The following is a 23,637-nucleotide window of genomic DNA, read 5'->3' as shown; positions in this document are numbered from 1 at the left end:
TGTTCTTTGTAATCTCTTTCTAAGACCAGTAAAAAAGTCTGAGGTCAGTCCAGTGCAGACGCTCACAGTTTTTTCCTTCCCACCCTGCATCAACCATCCTGGCTGTGTCCAAATTGTCTGAATGTGTTACTTCCTAGCAGGTCTCTTTTACATACTCATGCCTGCTATGGCGGATGTCCCCTTTTTTTATTTGAGGCAGATCCTTCTTCTTTGCTGTATAGCTTGAGAGACAAGGGCTTACTCAGCTATTTGATAAATTTCAGCATTTGTTTTAAACTCATTTCACTTTATGCCTGGGCTTTTTCCTGAGACACTGGCTTTCAAGGGCATTTCAGCACTCATCTGTATTGCTGGTGCTTTTTTCTGTACCTTTCAGTGGAGCTAATGTTACTGTGATTCCTTCTCTCTTCCTTCTCCTTTGATCCCTCCCCAGTCCTAATGCTTTTGCTTTCCTACAGAGGAGTGACAAATGGCCCAAAGTGGAGTTTGACGAGGTTAGGTGTTACTGTCAGCCATAAATCCTTCCTGCTTGTTGGTTCAACAGCAGTCTCTGGCCTTGGACTTTTATGGCTCTTCCAGTGGAGGAGGGACAGAGAGTGGTATGGGCTGTCAGCACACCAGAGTGATTTGCAGAACAGTTTTATTTGAAAGCTTTCTGCATCTAGAGAAGCTCCTTCTCAGGAATGGAAAGAAATCTTGTAATCATGTCTTTGTTCCTATAGCTAGAGCTCTTCCACTTAGCATAGGCCAGCCTGTTATTCATGGGGCATAAACTTATGCAGTGCACCAAGATTATGTGATCTCTCAACACAGACAGCTGAGATACAGGTAGAGATATATGGAGATACTTGATGTGTTAACAATTGTATCTGTGTCTGAATCAGCAATATATTTACTTTGGTTGACATCCAAATGAACATGCATTAACTTTTTGGCATACTAAATGGGATAGCCCAGTATATGCTGCAAAAGAGAAAGTGCTTGGAGACTGTCAACTTGTAAATCTGGGGTAGCTGGTGGCTGCCTAATACTCTGCTCAACCTGTGTTGATACTAGCAGAGGTGCCAAAAGATAGAAGTATGGGAAGCTGTGAGAATGGCAAAGGAGGGCTACACGGGCTGACCCCTAAGTACCTGTGCCACTGCTGCACACAGCAGAGCAGACAGAAAGAAATGAATGGACACAAGAATGTAGCTTGACCTGTGTCCTGAGAAGGTCTTACCAGCTCAGCCAGCCTGGCATTCTGCATGGATTAGAGGATGCAAGTGTGGTAGACAAGGCAAAATGCTTCCATGAACCCTGGCAAAATTTGTGTTGCCATTAGGTCTGCGTTTAGTCAATGCCACTCCTCCCCAGATACCACTACCATCAAAAATGTCAAAAATGTATGCAAGTAGGTATACAACACTTGAACAGAAAATGAAGCACAGACATTAATGGGTGGGACATAAATGTCTTCTTTGTGAATAAATTTGTTTAAGATTTGTCAGAATAACAGAAAAAAATACTTTTAATGACAAAAATCAAGACAGGTGAGGTCAAGAATCCTTGCTCAGAAACAGTTTTATTATGAAATTAGACAATTTAGTGACCCAATTTATGGTGCCGCAATAGAAAAGCTGTTCAAAATGTAACATTGCTCTCCATTTCTCAAACACTTTTAGCTTTGATTTTGTTAATTTCATTTATGTAAAATCAGAAATCTTCTGACTGGCTTTCTGGTTTTTGTGATACTCTTAAAATTCAAGGAGCAAAGTAATTAGAAGAATGGCATCAAAAATTATATTTCTTTGGATTGATGGAAGGTGTTGATGTCTTCTACCTTCCCTGTCTTGTCTCTTTAAACCGGCTGGATCTTACAAAGGAACATGAATACACGAATTTGCCTCCAGTACTTTTCATTACTAATGATGCTCTATGACTAAATCGGAAATCTGCTACTGTACCCCAAGGGAGTGATTAATTTAGCAGACTAGGAGTTTTGATTAAAAGGGAATGAAATGTCTGATATGTAGTCTGTTTATCAGTTATTATTATAACACTCTAACAATTGTGGTGCCTAAATTAACACTTCACAGCCTAAATGTCACTTCATAGCGCTCTTTAAGATCGGCCTGTGTGATACAAGTTTATTATCAGTGGGTGCATGAGAATATGGGCATACGTAGTGGTCTATGATGAAAAAATAGCATTTTGGTAAGAGCTCTGCTCTTTGCCCCATTCTCAGATTTTAAGATGTGATCTGTACAAGCAATGCATGCAAGACAAGATGCAGCTATAGCTGCTGTCCCCAGGAGTTATCACATTATATTTGTCAAAACTGGACTCAGCCTACATGACACAGGAAAACATCTCAGCAGCCAAAGGAACTAAGTGAAAACTAGTTCCTCCCAGAACGCAGGTGTGCTCTGAGATGATGATACATTCTCTGAGAGGTGAAATCATAACAGTTCTGTGTCCTTAAATTAAAGGTCAGGGCAGGAGTTGGCAGCAATCAATCAAAAAAAGGTAATCAGCATGGTGCTAACAGAGCGTCATTTAAGCAGGCTACAGGGTAGTAATAAAGGAGAGCAATAGATCATACTTTTCTGTATACATGACTAATAAATAGCTATAAGCCCTGGTATTGACAACCCAGACCTACTGCAGGCTTCACAGGGCAGGCTCAAGGAACACAGGAAGACTGAGGAACACAGTGTACATGAAAGACAGAGCCTAGTACCATGAAAGCAGCGGGCTTTGTGGGCTTGGAATCGAATCAGATTGATAGAATAGTCACGCTGGCAACTCAGGTTTAAATTTTAGGCCTAAACAGGAAAATTACTACACTAGGACTAAGTTATGTATTGACTGACCAGTGAGGGGATAGTGACAACCTGAGAGAACCGCCTGCTTTTGAGGGCAGCAAATACAAGAAAGACGAGCAGTATCTGTGACCCTGTTGTAGCTTGTTTAAATCAGATTGGTGTGCAGTGTCAAAACTGCTCTTTGAGACACTACCAGTGACCACCTCATGGAGCGGTCAGTCAAGGAATCACAGAATCACAGAATAGTTGGGTCGGAAGGGACCTCTGGAGATCATCTAGTCCAACCCACTTGCTAAAGCAGGTTCACCTAAAGCAGATCACACAGGAATGTGTCCAGGCGTCTCTAGAGGAGACTCTACAACCTCTCTGGACAGCCTGTTCCAGGGCTCTGGTTGCCCTCAAGGTAAAGAAGTTTCTCCTCATACGCAGATGGAACCTCCTATGCTTCAGTCTGTGTCCATTGCCCCATATGCTATCATTGAGCACAACTGAAAGGTGTCTGGTCCCATCCTCTTGTCGCCCACCCTGGAGATATTTATAAGCATAAATAAGGTCCCCTCTCAGCCTTCTCTTCTCCAGGCTGAACAGACCCAGCTCTCTGAGTCTTTCCTCATAAGAAAGGTACTCCAGACCCCTCAACATCTTTGGAGGATTACTTCCCTTGACCTGCTGACCACACTCTTCTTCATGCACCCCAGGTACCATTGGCCTTCTTGGCAGAGCAGCAGGAATTCCTGCAAGCCAGGCCTGTGGGCTGTGCCTGACTATCAGTGTTATTGTCAAAGGCCTGCTCTGCTATGGGGGACACAGTGCACTTAGATTGAGCCTCCTTGAAGAAGCAACAAAAGCTAAAACACCCACTGCTGTTATACTTAATTGCAAAAAGGAGAAGCTAGAGGAGGCTAAAAGAGTTAAATCATAGCAAGTAACATAAAGATTATTTAAAGACACAGTGATGGCATCCCAGAACAAATATATGCCATTTATCAAAAAAAGATCACCTTGAGAAAAAAAAAAACATAAGGAAGCTGAGGTGGTTAAACAGCAGGTAAAACATATTACTAAAAGGAAGAAGGCATCTTTCAAATACCTTGGGCCTGACAAATGAGAATATTAGAAAAGCTCATAAACCCTGGTACACTATAGGGAAAAATGTGATAAGGAAGGCCAGAAGAATTGGAGAACCTTAAAGAAAGCTGTGCTGGTTTGACTGAATATGCATTAATTTTCCTCATGCAGTTAGAAACCTTTCTTTTTCATAGCTAGCAAAGTCATTGTTTGAATTTAGTTTGAGAACAAGAGATGACATCCCAGAACAGAGTTAATGGTTTTAATCGCTCTGGTCTGAGCGACAAGGACATGCTGAGCACTCTGCCCACAGGTGTGAGGGGTGGGGGGGCATAGATGGGGCAGACTTTGACATCCAGAATATTCCATTCCATTAGCGTCATGCTTCATATTTAAGGAGAGTTGGGATCTTCCAGTGCTCTCTCATTTTCTGTCTTCGCTCTCAGAGACCTGTCTGGGGGAGTTCTGTTCAGGACTTTTGTTAGCTTGGCCTTTTGCCATCCTGCTGTTTTGAAGAGGCATCTGTGCCTTTTCTGCCTTTTTCTCTCTCTTCTCTCTCTGGGATCGGCTGTTCAGAACCACATGCTCTTTCCTGTGACTGGCTGCTCAGTGCGGATGGAATTCGTGAGGAATTGCATTGAGTATCTTTTATTTTATATTTAATTTCTATTTTATATATATTTACTAGTAGTTTATTATTATTTTGTTATTTTATTAAACTGTGTTCATCTCAATCCAAGTTTCTCCCTTCCCTTTAGATTCTTTCCCTTATTTGGGGTGTGGAGGAGGGGCTATTGTGGTTGTATTGCTAGCTTAGGTTATTCCATGACAAAAGCATCCCCTATAAATCTTGTTTCAAATACATGAAGTAGGAAGCTTGCTGGAGTCTGTAGGACCAGTGAACAAGAAATATGCAGAAAGAGTGTTCAGAAAACCTGAGTGTTTTGTAATGCTTGCTGTGGAGGCACAGGGTAAGGATCCTGCAGAGGAATGCCCCTCCTGGCAGAGCAGGGATGAAATATGTCAATTAATAACCGTAGCATCCACTGGCTTGTGTTCAGTACCAGAGGACAGGGATCAGAATAACACTGTTCTTTTTAAACTGTTCCTTGAGAGAATCCCAAAACTCCACAGTGGTAAATCTGATTAGCTACAATAAATACATTGATAGAAACTATAATAATAACAGAATGAGTGGGAACATCAATACATATCATAGTGACAAAGAGCCAGCCAGGGTTTTGTGATGAAAATTGTGATTTACTAATCTGTCATGTGGCACTGGAGAACTCAATGTGTGGCTGGGGTAGCTCTCCTACCCCTTTCCTCAGGTTAGACTGGTCACAGAGCCAGGAGTTGTGCCTGCTTTGATTTCAAAACTGTTCTGCACTGCACAGATACGTCTCTCTCCCCATCTGAAGACAGGCACAGAAGTGAGTACCTTACTGGAAAAAAAAAAAAGAAAAAAAAAGAAATGTAAATAATTGGCAGTTGGAACTGCTTGGAGATTAAGATATATCTTTAAGAGAATCAGGATGCAAAATAGAAGAGGGAAACTTCAGAAGATAAAAACAGATGTTTAAAGACATATTACCAGAGAGAACAGCACTTTGCAAACAATGCTTGTAAAGATGTGAGGGACTGTGGGGAATGCACCCTCTGAATTAGAGGCAGAAATGGAAAAACCAACTCTCATCAGTCTCCACTTTCTGGATTAATTCCTCCCCTAGCAAAAACAACAATAACAACAACAAAAACAAACTAACAAAGAAACAAACAAACCAAACCAAACCAAACCAAAAAACAACAAGGAGATCTGTGAGGATAAGAGATCTTCAGCAGAGGTTTTGTTTGTAAATAAACAGAAAACCATCAGAAGCTAATCACTTCCTTCAAAAAGAAACATAAACCAAACCCCAGCAAACCATCCAGCACAAACCAAAGGGGTAGTGTTTGCTTCCCCATTGCCCAAGCTGCTGGAGGTGAGAATGCAAGACAGGCTGCCTGGAGGCTCTGCTCCCTTCCTCCAGGTCTCCCGGGGCCCTTGCCACCACCTGCTGCTGCAGGAGAATAACAAGGACATTGCTCTGCATGTGACACTGCCTCAGCAGGGTCTTTAGGAAAGGTCTCCACAGCTATTCTCCTGAGTCCTGCCATAATCTGCAGCCTGAACAGGCAGTGCTGATGGGCTCAACCTCCATGGTTCCATTTAAAATGGTGGAAAGCAATAACATGGAAACAAGTGGCTAATGTTTCCTGCTAGGATAAGGGTGGCAGTTAGGCAGGGAAAGAGTAGCTTTATGTCCCTCGGTCCTGCTCAGTTATGCCAAATGCAAAGTATGTCACTGAACTGTGCCTGCCAGAGGATTCCCGGTGGGGATACTACCAGACCAGCAAACCAGATCATTGGGCAGTGATCCATATGTGCCCTCAGTTCCTGGTGGGACAGTTTGAAATACTCTGCCCACAGCTATCATCCTGGCCCTCTCCTGGGTTTTGTGTAGAGGGATTTGGATGATCATGTCTCAGCCATTGGACTTGCAGCCTTAATGGTAAACCAGACTGACAGGGATTATGATGAAGGCAGGAGACTGGCTCTTTTTCCCATAGCACAGAAATCTCTAAGTGAGAATCTTTGATCTGTAGTCTCCTAGAAATCTGATCAGAGAATTGGGATGGTCCCATCTGATGATAAAATTCATGCACTTCATGTTACGCGTAGTGAGTTTCTATTATTTTCAGTGGGATTTAGCACAGGAAATGGAGCAAGTGTGTGAGGCAGAAAAGTGCTCGGTCTAATGAGGGCCTGGGGTTAACCAACACACGGAAGTGGAAGGAGTTTCTGCATGTCTGTGAGAACACTGGAATTTGTGTGATCTTTTCCAATATCTTTAATTCATTGTTCTGGATGTTGTTTTAGTGACCTGGAGCTCACCAAGGTGGAAATTGTTAGAGAGAAAAAGCCTATGAGTCAGATAGAAATATTGCTAGCCTTTTATCTACTTTCCTTCTTTGATTTCTCTAGAGCTTACCTGATCTATCTGTTGTCCAAAGGGCATTGTTGTACCTGTGCCAATAAGTAGTGGAGTACTCACAAAGGGCATAGCACTGAGGTGGCTGGTGATGGATGCAGTGAAAGGCTTTCTTTAACACCACTGTACATGGTAAACCCAATTTTCAGCTGTGTATGTCAGTATGGAACTCTTGTTGTTCCTAGCCAGCATGCTACAGGGTAAATGAGAATGCAGTTTATTGCAGGATTTTGTTTCTCTTCCAAGATTTGTTCGTTTTCATACCTTTCTGTGTCCAGTATAATAAACAGAACAGGAGCTGAAGGCAGTTTGGCAGCAGAAACAAGATTCAGGAATTAAAAAAAAAACCCACAAACCAACAGCAAACAAAACCAGCCCCACCCCACCCCCCCCCGCCGCCCCAACCCAAACACAAACAAACAAACAAACAAAATCACAACAAAACCAGAAAAAACACACAGAAAAAAAAAATGAAAAATATGTCAGTAAAGAGGTAGAAAGAAACCTTTGTTGACAGAGGGAAAGCAGAGAAATAAAAAGAAACATCTGAGCTGCTTCTCCTGCCCACCTCAACCAGTCTGATTGGAGGTTGTGAACAAGACAATACAGAGATCTCACTGTTTTCTGCTCAGACAGGTCATGCATTTTCAGTGCTCCCTCACTACTACAGACCCTGTTAAAGTCAGAATGGCCAACAACAGGGGGTCACTTGATAGCTCATCTCACAAAGGATGAGGTCACCAGCTAGGTGGGAGCTGAGAGTGGATGTCGAATGGTCCTGGTCTCAGGTGTCTTTATGAAAATGAATATTGGCATTTGGCCCTTAATGGCTTAAGCATCCTAAGGAGACATGTAGAGAGCTGTAGTCTGTTTGGGAAAGCAAGAAAAAATGAGCAATGAAATGAAAGGAATACAAGCTGGTTCTGATTTCTTTGTGTGCTTAAAGCTTTTGTGTACAAAGAAGTGAAGATTTATGAAATCTTACAAAGGCTGCACGTCTTTCAGTTCCTTCCTTAGTGTTGAGCATGAAGAATTTGGTAACTGCCAGGTACTCTTGTTGACATGGGGAGGATTGTCACTTGGAGTTAAACCAAATGTTTACTATTATAGATGAGCCTAAGGCATTGCTGTAGTGATAAATTATCCTGCACCTCCTTATAGTGATATTCTTCTCTTTTCTGCACACTCTGAATCAAGATAGTGGATTAGATGAACCTTTGGGCTGATGTGCTTCAGCAATTCCTATGTTTCCACGTATTACCTGGACTACTGCAGCTATCTAATATGGGTCAGATTGCCTGAAAGGGTTAAACAGAGTTTGATGCCCAGGTGGGGACCCGGCTCTGCTCCCCAATACCTGCTGGCAGTTTCCCTTGGGCCCCTGGACAGCATGGTAGAACTGAGTATAGTTCAAACACAGGGTGCTGAAGGGTTCCTGCCAGGCCAGTTGGTTATGATAATCTGCTGCCTGCAACCTCATTAAAACAGCATGATTTGGGCTGCTAATCACATAAAGAAAGAATTAAGTCATAGCATTAACATTCTACAGGGAAACCTGCCCTGGCAACGCTGACAGATTTAGATCTATTAATTATTTACTGGGTCATTTTGATAGAAATGTATATAGATGGCAGATTATGAGCACTTGAAGCAACAAGTTAACCATAAAGTATTGCTCTGAGTAGAATCTTTTAATATTTTTGTCTTAATGTCCTGAAATAAAACCCACCTTGCTTTTCTCTTTGTAAGACAGTATCATCACCTATCATTGATCAGATCAGAAATACCGTCCCCCAACATTAAGGATTTTTGTGTTCCTTTTGACTCTCGAGGTTCTTTGTTCTGTTAGAAATTCCTTCTGTGCAAACAGAGTTTCCATACCTAAATTCAGGGCCAATTCGTCACCTGCTATAAGCCTCAGAGCTTCCTTGGTGGGCAAGGTATTCAAAGAATCTGAGCATGTTGCCTTGCCATCATTGAACTAAAAGTCAATGTGCAGGTCATGTGGGTCCCCAGTCCCACAGAGCATTAGGATGCTTTCTGCAGTGATTCTCTACTGCTACCCAACAAAGTATTCAATTCCATTAAAAGCCTTGTAGATTTTCCTTTCTGTCTCAGGATTGCTTGGAAAAAATGCTCTTGAATCAGATGGGATGATGAGTTAATTGTTTTACTGATTCTACTGGGCTTGCAGGAATTACAATGGTACTAGATAGGCTTGTTTGCTGACCAGAATTTAATGTGTATCTGCAGACAGCACACAAAAGACATGGACATGTGGAGTGGAGGAGGGTGGGGAGACTGGAGGGAAATCTGTCATTATTTATGGAAATATCCAGTATTCATGGAGCCATCTGCTGTGAATTATTCAAGTCTGAGAAGTGTCATAAAATGAGAAAGCATCATGTGAAAAGAAAAAAAAGATGAAAAAAAAACCCACCCAAATTTGCATTGCTCAGAAACCCAGAATATATAACCTCTGAATCTCTCTGTAAAGATGCTTTGCTAATTTTCCAACAGATTGAGAGATAAAGATGGATTATATTTCTCAGGTTCCTTTCCTCACCTGTCCTGGAACAATTAATCCATTTGCTCATTTTCAGCTCTTTAATTATCGATAAAATATTTTCCTTTTCTCTTTCTTACTGTTTTGGGCTCTGAAGCAAGGAGGGATGTTAAGAGAAGCTGTTTAGGAGACTGCTTAGACCTTGAAGCATTGAGAAGGTCTTTATTTGTAGCCAGTTTTCTCTCTGATAATAAAGCATCAGTTTTGTTGCCAGAATTTTTATCAAGACATTTTCTTAATATTAAGGGTGGGACCCCCTTAGCACTCCAATGGAGCAAGTCTCAGGCAGAGACTGGCCTGTTCCTCTCTGCTGTGCCCTCTCAGGTAGTTCAGATACTTCATTTATTGATTTGGTTATGTTCTTTACACAGTGAATATAGACAGATAGTGGGGGAAATGAGGGGGTAAAAAAAGAGGCAGTGATTTGCACAGCTACACAGCAAGTTACTGACAATATTGGGAATAGACTGTATCTTTTTTATCATTTCCCTGGTAGCACAGACCTGCCTTAAGTCCTTTCCTTGGGATTAACTGAGGATCCCTTTAAAATGCTTTGTCTTTCCTGCTTCTGTGTATTTTGGTGGCACAGCATCTTACTAGCAGGTGCTGTCATGTGACTGGTTGAGTTTGCCTTACCATACCAACTTTCCCCTCTACCATTCTGTTCTCTGTCTACCCATCACCCCTTGCTCAAAAAAAGCTGACTTAACAGAACAATAGTATGTTAGCACAGAAATTTATCTTCAGGCTTATTTTCTCTCCTATAGTGTTGCAGGCCAGGGCTATGCATTTAAAAATCTCTCTATTACATTAGCTTTTAAAAATACATCCTTGCTTGTAAGTTGCTCAGTCATTCACGTCAGATTGTCTTGAAGCTCTGCAGTTTTCCTGTTGTCCATGCAGGGCTGAATTTCTTCTTCAAGTATCCCAACTTTATGCCTTAAAAATTGCATCTCCAGAATAGCAATGCACATAAGAATGTGCTTCAGCACTACAGATTTATGTTGACATGATTAAGCATGCTCTTAAGTGTTTGCTCTTTGCCCCTTCCATATTTTGAGCAAATACTTTTCTTCATGAGAAAGTCAACAGAGCAGTGGTGCAGATGCTTGCCCACTGCTTCTTAATGTAGCGATTCCCTTTCTCTCTGGATGTGAGATTTGTGATTTCCTGCAGCCAAGGCTTTACCAATGCAATACTATATTATAATCAAACCTACCACAGAAAATAGGATGGGAAGGTACTTTAGGAGATTGTCTAGCATCTTCTTATTCCTCAAGTCTTGTCCGATGTGTTTGTCTAGCCTTGAAAAAACGAGCCATAGTAGAATTGCAGTGATTATTCTCGGATGTATAGAACATGTCTAATCTAGATCTCCCTCAGCCGTGACTACTTGATCTGTTCACTATGCATATAGGGAATAGACTCTGCTTTTCATCTCTGCTTTTTGCAAACTTGCAAACTGTTATTTAGTCAGCTCTGTCTTTTCTGCAGACTTGTTTCCGTTGCTGAGGAGTTGCTTGGCCCAACTGTAATGCTCTTAGAGACAGGTTTCACATCTTTGAAGATGCCTTACCTCCTGCTTCAGGAGGTGGCAGTTTTTTCCCAGTATCTCCTTATCTCTAGAAATAACTCCTTCCTTTTGTGTATAATTTTGTTAGCCTTCAGCTGTAAGTTTTTTCCTATTGCAGAGAAAAACTGAAGAGCAACCTGGTTATGCATTACAATATTATGGGGTAATCACTTTAAGTTTTTGGAAAGGTCATTCGTTCCTTTCTTCTAATTATATAGAAGTTGTTCCAGCTACATTCATGCCGAATAGCACTTTATTTGGTCAGCAGCCCCTCAGCAATCAGTATGTCTTCACGGGAGGAAATACTGTGTGCCAGGGAAGGGAACCTTTGCTTCCTGCCACAGGCCATTTTCTTCTCTCGGCTCTATCAAAAGTTATGTCTAGGCCAGTAATTAAAAGCTGATTGCACAAAGACATCTGTGAAGTACACAATCGTGCTGTCTGCAGTGCACTGAAGAGCAGTCCTTTGTTTGCTTGGGACACCAAACCCATTACAAAAAGCAATATTTGCAGCTAATCACCACAGTGATTTGAATTTGCATTTAGCCATTGTGCTAATAGAGGCAACTGGAAGAAGAAGAACAACAACCACCCCAGCACAAATAAACACAGCCATACGTACTGTCAGTTTGCAGCACCAGGAGCTGCTGGAAAAATAAATATTTTTTTAATGTGAAATTATATATATATGAGGCCAAAAGAGGAACACATTTTATCATGTTTACTTAGACTCTAGAATAGATCTCTGAGTCTCTGGATGTAATGATTGCTTAGGCAAGTCAAACACCTGCTTTCACCTGCTGAGCAACTGATTCATGGACTGAGTGGACTGAAGCCAATTTAACCAGCTAGAATCTGTAATACTGACTTCAATGGTGTGATACTGGTCTATATCACTCGGAGGATTTGGCCCAGAGACAAAGGGAGGTAAGTGTTCACTTTGGTGACATCTTTTCTGCTGGTCAAGGCAGACAGCATCTGTCTTGTGAAGCCTGCTTCTCCTAGAAGTTGTGCGTGTTGCTCATGCAAGTACCACGAGGTTTTGTCATACTGTGGACCTTTTGGACAGAGGGTATCAATCAGGGACAAGACCCCCTCTCTCCTGGCTCTGTCCCTCTGCGTCACAACTGGTATCATCTCACAGCAATCCTGTGACTGATTCTCTGAGCATACCAACTCGCCTTGTGAGGATCTTTTAGGGACACGGTTTAGTGCCAGGTTTAGGTTATGGTTGGACTCGATGATCTTGAGGGTGTCTTCCAACCTAAATGATTCTATCATCTCCACAGGTGTATTTGTTGCTGTATAGCATTATTCAGGGGGAAGGGAGGATGCGTAACTTGGTTTCAGTTTTCCCTTCCACCTAGCTAAGCAGGAGATAGACCTGACATAACACCTCATTGCTTTGCAGAGAGGTCAAGCGGTACAACACATAACATAAATGGGAGTGGAGGACAGGCAAGGCAAGACCTAGTTCTGTGTGTACTGTGACAGCCCTGGTGCTCAGTGCTGAGGACATGAGAAATATGATACTACAGTGCTCACCATTATTTTCTAGCTAAGTAACTTCATTTCACTAAATCTCTACAGCTTTCTGTACCTCCATAACAAAGAAACCAGAGGGACAAAAAGGCTAAGTAGAATTTATTATTGCTCTTTACTATTATCACATATTTTGAACTTTTATTCAATTAATTCATCAGAAGCCTGAAAAAGCTAATTATGTGTTCATCTGTTTCAGTAGGCATGGGCTCATTCCCATACCAGATGTTGTTAATACCTGATCCATGCAAATAGAACTGGATTTGTGGCAGCCTGCTGCCTGATCTGACCCTGAGCAGGAATGGAGTTTGGTGGGCACAATTAGAAACAGGGCTCTGAACACCAGTATCTTCAAGGTTGAAATTTGAAATGCCAACCCTTCATTCCCAGAGGCCGAGATACAGGAAAGCAATGCAAGACACTGGCTCTCACACAGAAGGATCTCTGCAGGGTATTAGCTAGCCCTGGCAAGTGTTGGCAGGGGCAGAAGGGGCTTATTAACTTGAACCTGGGATCACATTGGATCTTTCTTTGGTTTGCTTTGATCCTCCTAATGCTGTTGTTCCCCTGGGATCAGGCAGTACCATTCTTTCACTTACCAAGCCTGCTGGGGCAGCATCAGGACTTCAGTGCCATGGGGAGGTGACCTTAGTTGGGCCAGTCCATGAGGCTGGGACCATGTGCATTGTCATCTTGTTGCCTCCTCCAGGCAGCAAGATTCTCCTTTCTTCGGGGAAGATGCTTTTTTCAGGCCTGGCTGAGATTTTATGTTTTTCCAAAGCAGGTCTCAGCTAAGCACTGCTTGCTTTTATTTTTGTTGTTCCTAGCATTATTAGCACACAGCTTGTTTTCAAGATAGTAATGTGGAAAAACAATACCATATTGCCAAACTATTTTGGTATACTGTTTGCAGGTTGTGCTATTTTATCAGTGTCCTGCCATGCACACTGGAGTGATTTGTAAACTCTGTCTTGTGAACTACAAAGGAAACAAAAACATTGAAATAAACCCCTGCCCTGACAAGTAGGCCTACCACCTTCAAGTATTTTCCTTTTCTATCTTTGCAGTGTACTGTAGGGATCTTGTTTAGCATTTAAAAAGCTACTGCTGCACACTATTATCAAAGACATATTTGTTAAAACATGCATATGAAAGGATGTGTAATAGAAGTACAGCTTTGATATATTTAATAGGATGTAAAACTGCTATCCCTTTTTAATAGGAGATGCTTTATGTGTATTAGAAGTAATATAATAATGCCTCTCCACTGAGCTCTACCCATTAGCAGGCTTTTTTCTCCCTTTCTTTCAGTTAATCTTAAAACTTCAATGTAATCTAAACACATTAATGTCTTTTTTCTCCCTTTCTGTACTTGGGAGTGCTTTGAACTGAACTTTGTTTCAAATAACAGTTAGCAACAAACATGGCATCAATATACAGTACCTTAGCACTGCCTGACAGATGGTCCATAATCTGGCACATCTCCTTGCCTTAGAAATGTTAATAAGAGTGGGAGTGTGGCTGTATGTGAGAGCAAGTGAGAGAGCACACGTGAGAATAACCTTGTAAACAACAGGAGTGCTTTTATGTATTCTAATGTCTCAAATGCAATCAAATAGCAGAGCAGTAGGAATAGAAAACGGCAGTAAAAACAGAAATAGCAATAATGGTCTCTTCAATAGCTACCTCCATGTTTCAGTCTCAGAGTGCTTTACAAGGAATCACTGTTGCAATTCAGGAAATAAGGATGTAAACTGGTAAAGAGAAAGGATGCTAAAGCTGACTGGTGTTTTGGGATACTTGCAGCTTGGTGTCACCTTACGTGGAGCTGCTCTCTGTTCCTTTCAGGATCGTGGACTATTTTGCAAGCTGGGTAATCAGAACTAGTTCCTCTTGAAAATCCTGGATGAGTCTCCAGACTTTGTCAGAGAAAGCCAGGTAAGAGACCACTTCTCCTGATTTCTAGTCTAATGCCCCACCAGCATGCAGCAGTACGTATTAATCATGTTGTAAGAATATTCATAAAATGCCTGTGGTATTGTCGCTTCATTACAAAATGGAGTCCTTTGAGAAGAAGACATCTTCCATTTGACTCAGATGTATTGGCTGTATTGGGCAAGATCAAATTTCCATTGCTCTTGTGCAAGTGTATTTGCTGCTTTTCCTGAAAACATCTTTGATGCATTCATTCACTAGTGTCTTTTGAACATAAAAAGGTTGTGCCAACAATTTACAGGAGCTAGATAGCTGTGAGCCATGCATGTAGTCCTTTGCAGAATAACTTTTCCAGTTACTACCTAGTGCATGTTTTAGCAGCAAGGGCTGAGCACTGGCCTGGCACACACATGAGGAGGCATGTTTGAACCCTATGTTTTGGTGACTGTAGGGATGCTGGTGTCAGCCAGGTCACAGGACTGTGACTCTTAGACTGTTTCTCAATGACTTTTTAGAAGAACGAATGTTTCTCTAGGCTGACGAAGTAACTGGTATGGCATAAGTGGCCTGTCATCCCTCAAGTGACTCAGCCTGAGCTTTGTTTAGAGAGTTGTCAGATTCCCAGCAGCTTCTGCTTTTATTCAACAGCATTTTTAAATTGGATGTTCTAGCCCATAGTCGAGCCCAGCAAGGTCTGAAACACCTGTTGTCAAGGTTTAAGGCAAGGTGACAATAAACCATGGCAGACGCTCTCTGTTACCACCTTTACCCTCCCTTCACCCTCTCCTTTAGATTGGAAAGATGATAAGGAAGATAAGGAGAAAGGAAGAGAGACTTAGACTTCAAGTTGGAAGGGTTTCAAAGGGTTTTACTAATGCTACTAATAAATAGGGAATATATATAAAATATACAAAACCAATCTTGAGTGCTCAATGTGGAGTTGGCGTTGCTTCAGCAGCGGCGGAGCTGGGTGTATGGAGCTGGCGTGGCTCCAGCAGCTGCAGGCCAGACCCCCAGAAGTCATGGACAGGACTTCACAGCAAACCAGAAACTGGATTTCAGGGATGCAGGGCCTGAGGCCTGTAGCTCACAGGCATGCAGAGAGGGTCATCTTTAGATGCCAGCCATGGTGGAAGAAGAGTAGACAGTTGTGGTCACCTTCTTATATAGGGGGTATGACGATTATGGGATGGAATACTCAGTCAGTTTTAGTCACCTGTTTTGTCTGCCGCTCCTCAAACACATCCCTCTCAATTATGGAATGTGTGAAATTCTTGGCTGTCATAGCAATAAATCTAAACATGAGGCTTCTTCAGCATTCCGTTGGTCTTGTCCTTGGGGATATCAGCACCAAGCAGAGTGTCCAAGAAAAACATGCAGGCAAAAAGTTCAGAAAAGTACAGTTACTTAGAAGGCACTTAGCTGAAAGCAAAATTCACTAAAAGGGAAATTGGTCTTGTTTTTAACAAAACCAGGACACCTGTAAAGATGTGTATGGAAATATTTGAATGTCAGATTGTATTCTACTAGTATAAATTGATGTTTCATGAATAGACAGAGAGAAAACACCATTTCATTTGGAGAATAATGATACATTATTTTCATAGAGAGAGGGAGTGCAAATTAATACAATTTGCATTGGGATATTGCCATTGTTCATGTAAGTGATGTGTGTGTTTGGGTGCCTACAAATTGCAAGAATCACACAGGGTGGTTTTGGTGTTTTCTAAAACTGTTCCTCTTTTGCAGATGTATACCCAGCTCCCATCTCTGCCAATATTTGAATTCTAAAAAACGTGTCTTCATTAAGTGTCCAGCATATGAAAAAACCACAGCTTTTTTAGTAATTAATTTGGTCTGCAATATAGACTTGTGTAAGGTAGGTTTAAATTGAAATTTTTAAAAAATCAAGCTGCAGTTCAAGGATATTGTCACTGTTTTCAGTGTCAGCATACAACTTCAGTAGGCACAGTTTAAATGCCGAGTCAATTGACTGTCATAAACTCCTCAAGTTAAAGTTAACTCAGGCAAAGTGCTGACTAGCTACCTCAGGTTAGGCAGATGAAACATTAAAAAAAAAAAAAAATTAAAAAACCCACTAGATGGGATTTAGAACAAGTTGGTGGAAGAAATGAAGAAATAGTACTGCAGTCAATGCTTCATTAAAATTCTAGTCTGTTTTTTTATTTATTTTTTTAAAGGCAGAGCCGTGTATGAAAACTGAGCTCATCCCACACCTGGCCACACTCTGCTGGAGAGATTTTTTTTTTGGTTATGCCTTTTCTGCATAAATTGGCACTTACCTTTTCTTGCAGGACAAAGCCATTGGCCTGGAACACATCACTAAACAGAATATAAATTAATGTTGTCTGCTAGGCATAGAATGGTTGTTACCAAGAAAATACCCAGTGATTCTTGTTGACCTCGAGGACACCTGACACAGATAAATAATGCAGTTCTGCTTTCTGCTTGTATTTGGTTCTGTACTCGGGTAGCTAAATTTTCAAAAGAGCCATCTCTGCAAGAGTAAACCTCTTCTCAGGGAGAGTAAGTATAAGTCACTATAGGTGACCCCAGCATTTGTTTGTTTAACTGTCAGTATGTTTGATGTTGTTCAGTCCTTTTTAAGAGCTAGGATAAATTCTCCACAGAATTTTAATTCTAGCTCAGATGTTTAGGTTTTTTGTCCTCTTCTCATTACACAGTAAGCTTGTGGGGAAACTGTTTGGGCAGAGTTAGGTATAAGTATGCTTAATAATAATTTTTTTTTTTTCTATGACTAAACTGAAAGTAATACTGCATTATTCCAATATGAGTTAGTGGCTTATTTCAGTAAAAAAACAAATAAACAACCCCCTCCCATACGATTTCCTTAAGACAGAATAGTCTTAGCAAAAACACGGCTGAAGCAAAGCATTCACAAACGTGTGTATGAGCTACAACGGACTGACAATAGATTAACTTGAGTTAAAAGAATTATAGAATCATAAAATCGTTTAGGATGGTAAAGACCTTTAAGATCATTGAGTCCAACCATTAATATCACACTGCCAAGTCCACCACTACACCATGTCCCTACATGCCACATCTCTGTGCCTTTTAAACCCCTCCAGGGATGGTGACTCCATCACTGCCCTGGGCAGCCTGTTCCAATGCCCAACAATCCTTTTTGTGCAAGAAATTGTTTCCAAGATCCAACCTAAACCTCTCCTGGTGCAACTTGAGGCCATTTCCTCTTGTCCTATCAATTGCTACTTGGGAGAAGAGACCAACACCCTCCATGCTACAACCTTCTTTCAAGCAGTTGCAGAGAGTGAGGTGTCCCCTCAGCCTCCTTTTCTCCAGACTGAACCCTCTCAGGTCCCTCAGCTGCTCCCCATCAGACTTGTGCTCCAGATCTTTCAGTAGCTTCATTGTCATTCTTTGGACATGCTCCAGCAGGAACAAAAGCTCTATTTTAAGCAACTCCCTATGGCCTAGTCTACTAAATGACATGGAGGGCCTACCTACTCTACTTCCTTTAGGGTCTGGTCTTTGCTTCAGAGAACAACTAAATGCTACACATCAGCCAAATACATAGGAGTTGATTCCTTAAGAGACCTCTTAGTCTGAGAAAAAAAAAAAAAAAGCAAAACCAACCAACCAAAAAACACTCCATTTACCTTGAAGAGACACTCATTGAAGCAGATACGGTGTGTGTAGCCTTGCCTGACACTCATTCACTCCATCTACTCTAAATTTTCCCAAAACACAACAGAAAAGATGTGCAGTTTAATACTGATAGCTTAATTTTACAGAAACTTCTACATTAGTGACAATTAAGTGCTGCAGTTGAAGGCATTACCTTCATGATAGTGAAGGGGAAAAGATGGAGTCAACACCTGCTGAAGCACAGTGTGGAGCTCACCTGAAAACCCTGTGATTATTAGTTACACCCACAGAGCAAAAGTACAGCATATCCAAAATTAGCAAGTCCCTTCACACGGAATTAGTCTTCTGGGAGTTAGTTTCTTCCCTTGCTCCCCAGCAGGCACGACAAATATTTCAACCTTGTGAAACCTTCCTGTCTTTCCTAAGCCTCACTGAAAATAAACCTAGCCCTCAACTGTGCAGCTGAGGAAGTGGTGATTGTATAGTATACTTCCACAGAGCCATCCCACCAAGCCTGGATGTGCAGGGACAGAGCAGTCAGTCTCCCCTAAGAATTGATAGAGGTTCAAACTACCCCTCTTGTGTAAGGCATTAATTACAATGGGGTTTTTTTAATAGTTAAAGTTTGTTTACTCTTGCCTGTCTTCACAGAGGTGTGCCACTGAAACAACCCCTCTTCATGCTGCATCAGCCACATAAAAATTTCTAGATATCTCAGTTCTGGCCTATGGAAAAAGAACACGAAAGAAAAAGGATACAACAGATTATGAATGAAGATACATGCTGAAGTGGCATGTATGATATGCCTTCAGATGGCACCAAGGATAAGTTGTTCCATCACTTTCCAAGGGATGGAGGTGAGGCTGACTGGTCTATACTTACTCAGGTCCTCCTTCTTGCCCTTTTTGAAGACTGGAGTCACATTTGCTTTCCTGTAGTCCTCAGGCACCTCTCCCATTTCCCATGACTTAGCAAAGATGATGGGGAGTGGCTTAGCAATGACCTCAGCCAGCTCCCTCAGCACCTGCAGGTGCATCCCATCTGGACCCATGGATTTATTGATGTCCAGATTGCCTAATTGCTTCATAACCCAGTCCTCATCAACCAAGGCAGACTCCTCCATTGTCTTGACTTCCTCTGGGGCCTCAGCGATAGGGGGCTTCTCAGGACAGCATCCAGTAGTGTAGACAGAGACAAAGAAAGCATTCGGTAACTCTGCTTTCTCTGTATCTTCTCTCACCAGTGCACCCACCTCGTTCATCAGTGGGCCTACATTGCCTCTGGTGTTAGTTTTATCTGCCATGTATTTCCAAAAGCTCTTTCTGTTGTCCTTGACTCCTCTCGCCAGATTTAGTTCTAAGGAGGCCTTAGCTTTCCTAGTTGCCTCCCTACATCCTCTGACAGTAGCCTTATATTCTTCCCAAGTGGTCAGCTCCTCCTTCCATGATCTATAAACTCTCCTCTTCCACTTGAGCTTACCCAGCAGTTCCCTGTTTAACCACGCAGGTGTCCTGGCCACCTTCCTTGACTTCCTACGTGTCAGGATGCTCTGTTCTTAAGCTTCGTAAAAGAAGTCCCTGAATGCTAACCAACTATCTTGGGCCCCTTTACCTTCAAGCAGCCTTGCCCATGGGATTTCCCCTAGCAATTGTTTGAAAAGGCCAAAGTTTGCCCTGCTAAAGTCCGGGGTTGCAATTCTGCTTTACTGAGGATGAGATCCAGCAGTGCACCTCTCCTAATCGGCTTCTCTACCAATTGCATCAGCAAGTTATAATCAATGCGCTGCAGGAACCTCCTGGATTGTGGCTGGCTGGCTGAGTACTCCTTCCAGCAAACATCCGGGAAGTTAAAATCCCCCATGACAACCAGGGCCTGTAACTCTAAGGGTGCTCTCAGCTGTCTGTAGAAGGCCTCATCAACTTCCTCACCCTGATCTGGTGGCCTGTAATAGACACCCACAATAGTATCACCCCTGCCAGCCTGCCCTTTAATTCTCACCCATAGACTCTCAACTCACTCAACTCAATACATTGTAGTTGCTCTCTCATGCAAAGAGCAAATCCACCACCTGGCCTGGCTGGCCTGTCTTTCCTGAAAAGGACATAGCCATCCATGACCACATTCCAGTCCTGTGAGCTGTCCCACCATGTCTTTGTAACTGCCACCAGATCATAATCTGAACAAACACAGGTTTCTAACTCCTCCTGCTTATTCCCCATGCTGTGTACATTGGTGTACAGGCATTTCAGGGAGTGAGCTGAGTACTCAGATTTCACCCTAGGGGGATGGGAGGGCTCCCAGTCTTCATCAGTTCTAAAGTGCTGCCCCACTGGTGCAAGCCCAGCTTACCACCCTGTCCCCCTTCGAATCTAGTTTAAAGCTCTCCAAATGAGCCCTGCTAATTCCTGTCCCAGCATCCTTTAGCTCCTGCGAGATAAACCTTTCCCACGTATTACTGTCTAGGCTGGTGTCTTATAAAACCAGGCTCTATCAAAGAACCCAAAGCCCTGTCTGTAGCACCAGTCTTGTAGCAAATAATATATGGACTGAATTTTTCTATTCCATCCCACATCATCACCTGAAAATGGAAGGAGGGAAGAGAAAACAACTTGTGCCCCAGACTCTTTCACCATCTATCCCAATGCCTTAAAATCTTTCTTCATTCCCCTCAGACTACAAGATGCAGCTTCCTCCCCACCTGTCTGGAAGATCAGCAGTGGGTAGTAGTCTGTTGGGTGCACCAGACTGGGAAGTGCCCTGGTGATATGCCTGATCTGGGCTTAGGTAGACTACACACTTCCTATGATAAGGGTCAACTCTGCATATTTGGCCCTTTGCTCCTCTCTGTAGGGAATCACCTACTACAATTACCCTTCTTTCTTTCTTATCGGAGGCAGTCTTGAGGTGTGGAGTCAACTGCCTCTTCCTATGTGACCTTGTAGGCAGGCCTTGCACCACATCATCACCTACCTCTTCTTCAAGATCCAGGGCCTCAAACCTATTAAAGAGGGGAACCTGGAGAAGCAAAGCAGGTAGGGAGGGGGGTTGCCTGTGGTGCCAAACTGGAACTTGCTTCCAACCCTCATAATATTTTTGGTTCCCTACCTCTGCCCGACAGGACAGGGGGTCCATCACCTTTTGGGGGGTATCTCCCTGGAACCTTTCTGACTGGAATGCTAGCGAGTTACTCCACCAGTCGATTTCCTTTTCACAGTCCCTGATGGACCTCAGTGTCTCAACCTCCTCAAGTTTCAGGACCACGCCGAGCAGATCTTGCACCTGCTCACACCTCACGCAGGTAGAATGCTGGCCGCCCTCCCCTGGCAGCAGCAGGCTCTGGCACTCCCTGCAGCCAGAAAACCGAACAGCCATGGTTCGGGGCAGGGCCTCCGCCTGGGTTGCCAGTCTTTTTGTGACAAGCTCTCTTTCTGGAGGAGACCATGGTTAGCAGCAGTCTGGGACACTGGCAATAGGTGAGAGGGTGCATCAAGCAAAAAGTGACAACCTCGGAGCCCTGCTGCACGAGCTACCACACCCGCTTCTGCAGCACAATGTGGGTGGTACTCACTCACTTCACAAGCTGGTTGCCCCTCCCAACGCATGATGCATCACTGCCCTCTCGAAAGCTTTTTCAAGGTGAGGGGCGGGGGTGTGATCTACTACTTTATGCTGATGATATCCTACTGTTAATTAAGCACTCGCATGCTTCCCCTCCTGCTTATAATGAATATTGCTCTCTGAGTACAAAGTTATCATTGCACAAAATTAATGACCCTGAGATTGCAGTGATGCAGCTTTCTGGAGTTTGCCCTTCAGCCCTGCTCACCTCATGGAATCTTAAGTGGACACTCAAAATATAATACAAATACTAAGGGACTGATAGTAACAAAGCCCCAGACAATGTAATTAAAAATAATTTAAATCCAATTATCAATTATAGGAAAGAATTTGAGCAGGTAGCTAGAGCTAAATAAAAGCAAGCACGCGTGATTCAGTAGGCCAGATTCTGCCTTCACTTGCAGTCCTATCAGGTTGTTAAAGTAGAAAAGAGGACAATCATGTAAGTCAGCACCCTCAGAGTCATAGTCATAAATGATGTCATGACAGTATTTCCTACTGGCAGCAACAGTTGCACATGTTTTGAGCTTACTTTGAACATGAGTGTACATGAAGAGCTGTAAATATGAGAAGTTATTACAATTATAACAATTATATTCCCAACCCACACATTAAAAAACCAGACATACAGATAGAAATGCTTCACTGACTACAGATACTCAGCTGTTTTTTAAGTGTTAATGGTGGATCACACAGGTACCACACTCAGCACTACAGAATTTGCCAAAACCTAAATGGTACTGCCAAGTTCATGTTTACTCATAGCCCAGGCTTCTGATGCTCTAAACCAGCAAGTTTCCTTATAAGCCGGCATAGAACTTCCTGAATAGCTACAATAAATACCGTAGGTTTCAGGTGACAGAAATGTCAGGATGTGAGGATGAATTAAAGATGCCACAGGAGACTCTATATTTTTCAATTAAACTATTTTTTTTTACTCATAGAAAGTCTTCTGGCAGCAAGGGAACTCACAGTTCCTCCTCTCCCTTCTTGGCTGTTTAACACACTGCAAGGCACCCCAAATTAATACAACTTTCTTCCTCACATTTTATAGCTGCACTAGAAATTGTCCAGCAAAAATGGCTCAGGCGGAAAGTTAAATTCACAAGAATATCTAAATTGACAGAGATACCTACAGTTATCAAAGATCTTATTAAGATGCAAACATTGATGGTTAAGGACGATGGAACAATTTACAGAGCCTTAAGGACTTTGTACTCCCTCTTTCTGACCTGTGTTTGGTCATAGTAAATGAAAGGTTCTTTCATAGATCACTGATTAAAGTAATAGAGAACAGCAATCGGGAATTAATAGTGGCAAGTTACTGCTGGAGTTCTTCCAGAGCTAATTGGGGTGAACCAGTTCAGCTGATTGGTAAGATGTTGTGTGAAACAAGGTAACAGAGTCTGCCTATGTTCCTAAACTATTCAAGGTTTTAAACCAAAAAATTAACTGCAAATAATTGCAGAAAGATCTGTCAGAAACCACTAGATAAAATCACAGATGAAGTTTGGGTGAATAAATGCAAAGCACATAGAAAAAAACATCAACAACCATGCATGTTCAGTGATAAGCTTTAAATCAGTTAAAGTTCCTTGAGAAGTTAAAGTTCCTTGAGAGAGAGAGACATCAGTGTTGGTCTAAAAAGTCAATAAACTGGAGGGGTGGAAAAAAGAACAGGAAGCGTTGCTGTGTCATTGCCTAACTGTATGCACCTGCACCCTAAAAACCAGCTGCAGTTCTGGTCCTGGTCTCAACAAGGATCCAAGAACAACTGGAAAAGGTTCAGAGGTTGATGACCAGAACAATCAAAGGAATCAGTCAGCGGCTGTCCAGGAGAGGTGA

At 42.4% G+C, this 23,637-nt stretch overlaps 1 long non-coding RNA gene across 3 annotated transcripts in view; it reads left to right on the top strand.

Moving 5' to 3' along the window:
• LOC139827820 (uncharacterized) overlaps window positions 1-23,637 on the top strand; it is a 127,787-nt gene that overhangs the window by 79,551 nt on the left and 24,599 nt on the right. Inside the window, exons 1-3 of one of the 3 annotated variants that reach the window (XR_011738833.1) lie at window positions 13,862-14,345; window positions 14,437-14,526; window positions 16,273-16,402. This is a non-coding gene — a long non-coding RNA (uncharacterized lncRNA). Of the gene's footprint in view, window positions 1-13,861; window positions 14,527-16,272; window positions 16,403-23,637 lie in introns of those variants that run through there. The other 2 variants (XR_011738834.1, XR_011738832.1) reach the window with 2 other exon arrangements.

This window comes from Patagioenas fasciata, chromosome 4, assembly GCF_037038585.1.
Source record: "Patagioenas fasciata isolate bPatFas1 chromosome 4, bPatFas1.hap1, whole genome shotgun sequence".
Taxonomy (NCBI): Eukaryota; Metazoa; Chordata; class Aves; order Columbiformes; family Columbidae; genus Patagioenas; species Patagioenas fasciata.
The sequence above is the reverse complement of the archived record's forward strand: the minus strand, read 5'-3'. Positions and strand labels throughout refer to the sequence as shown.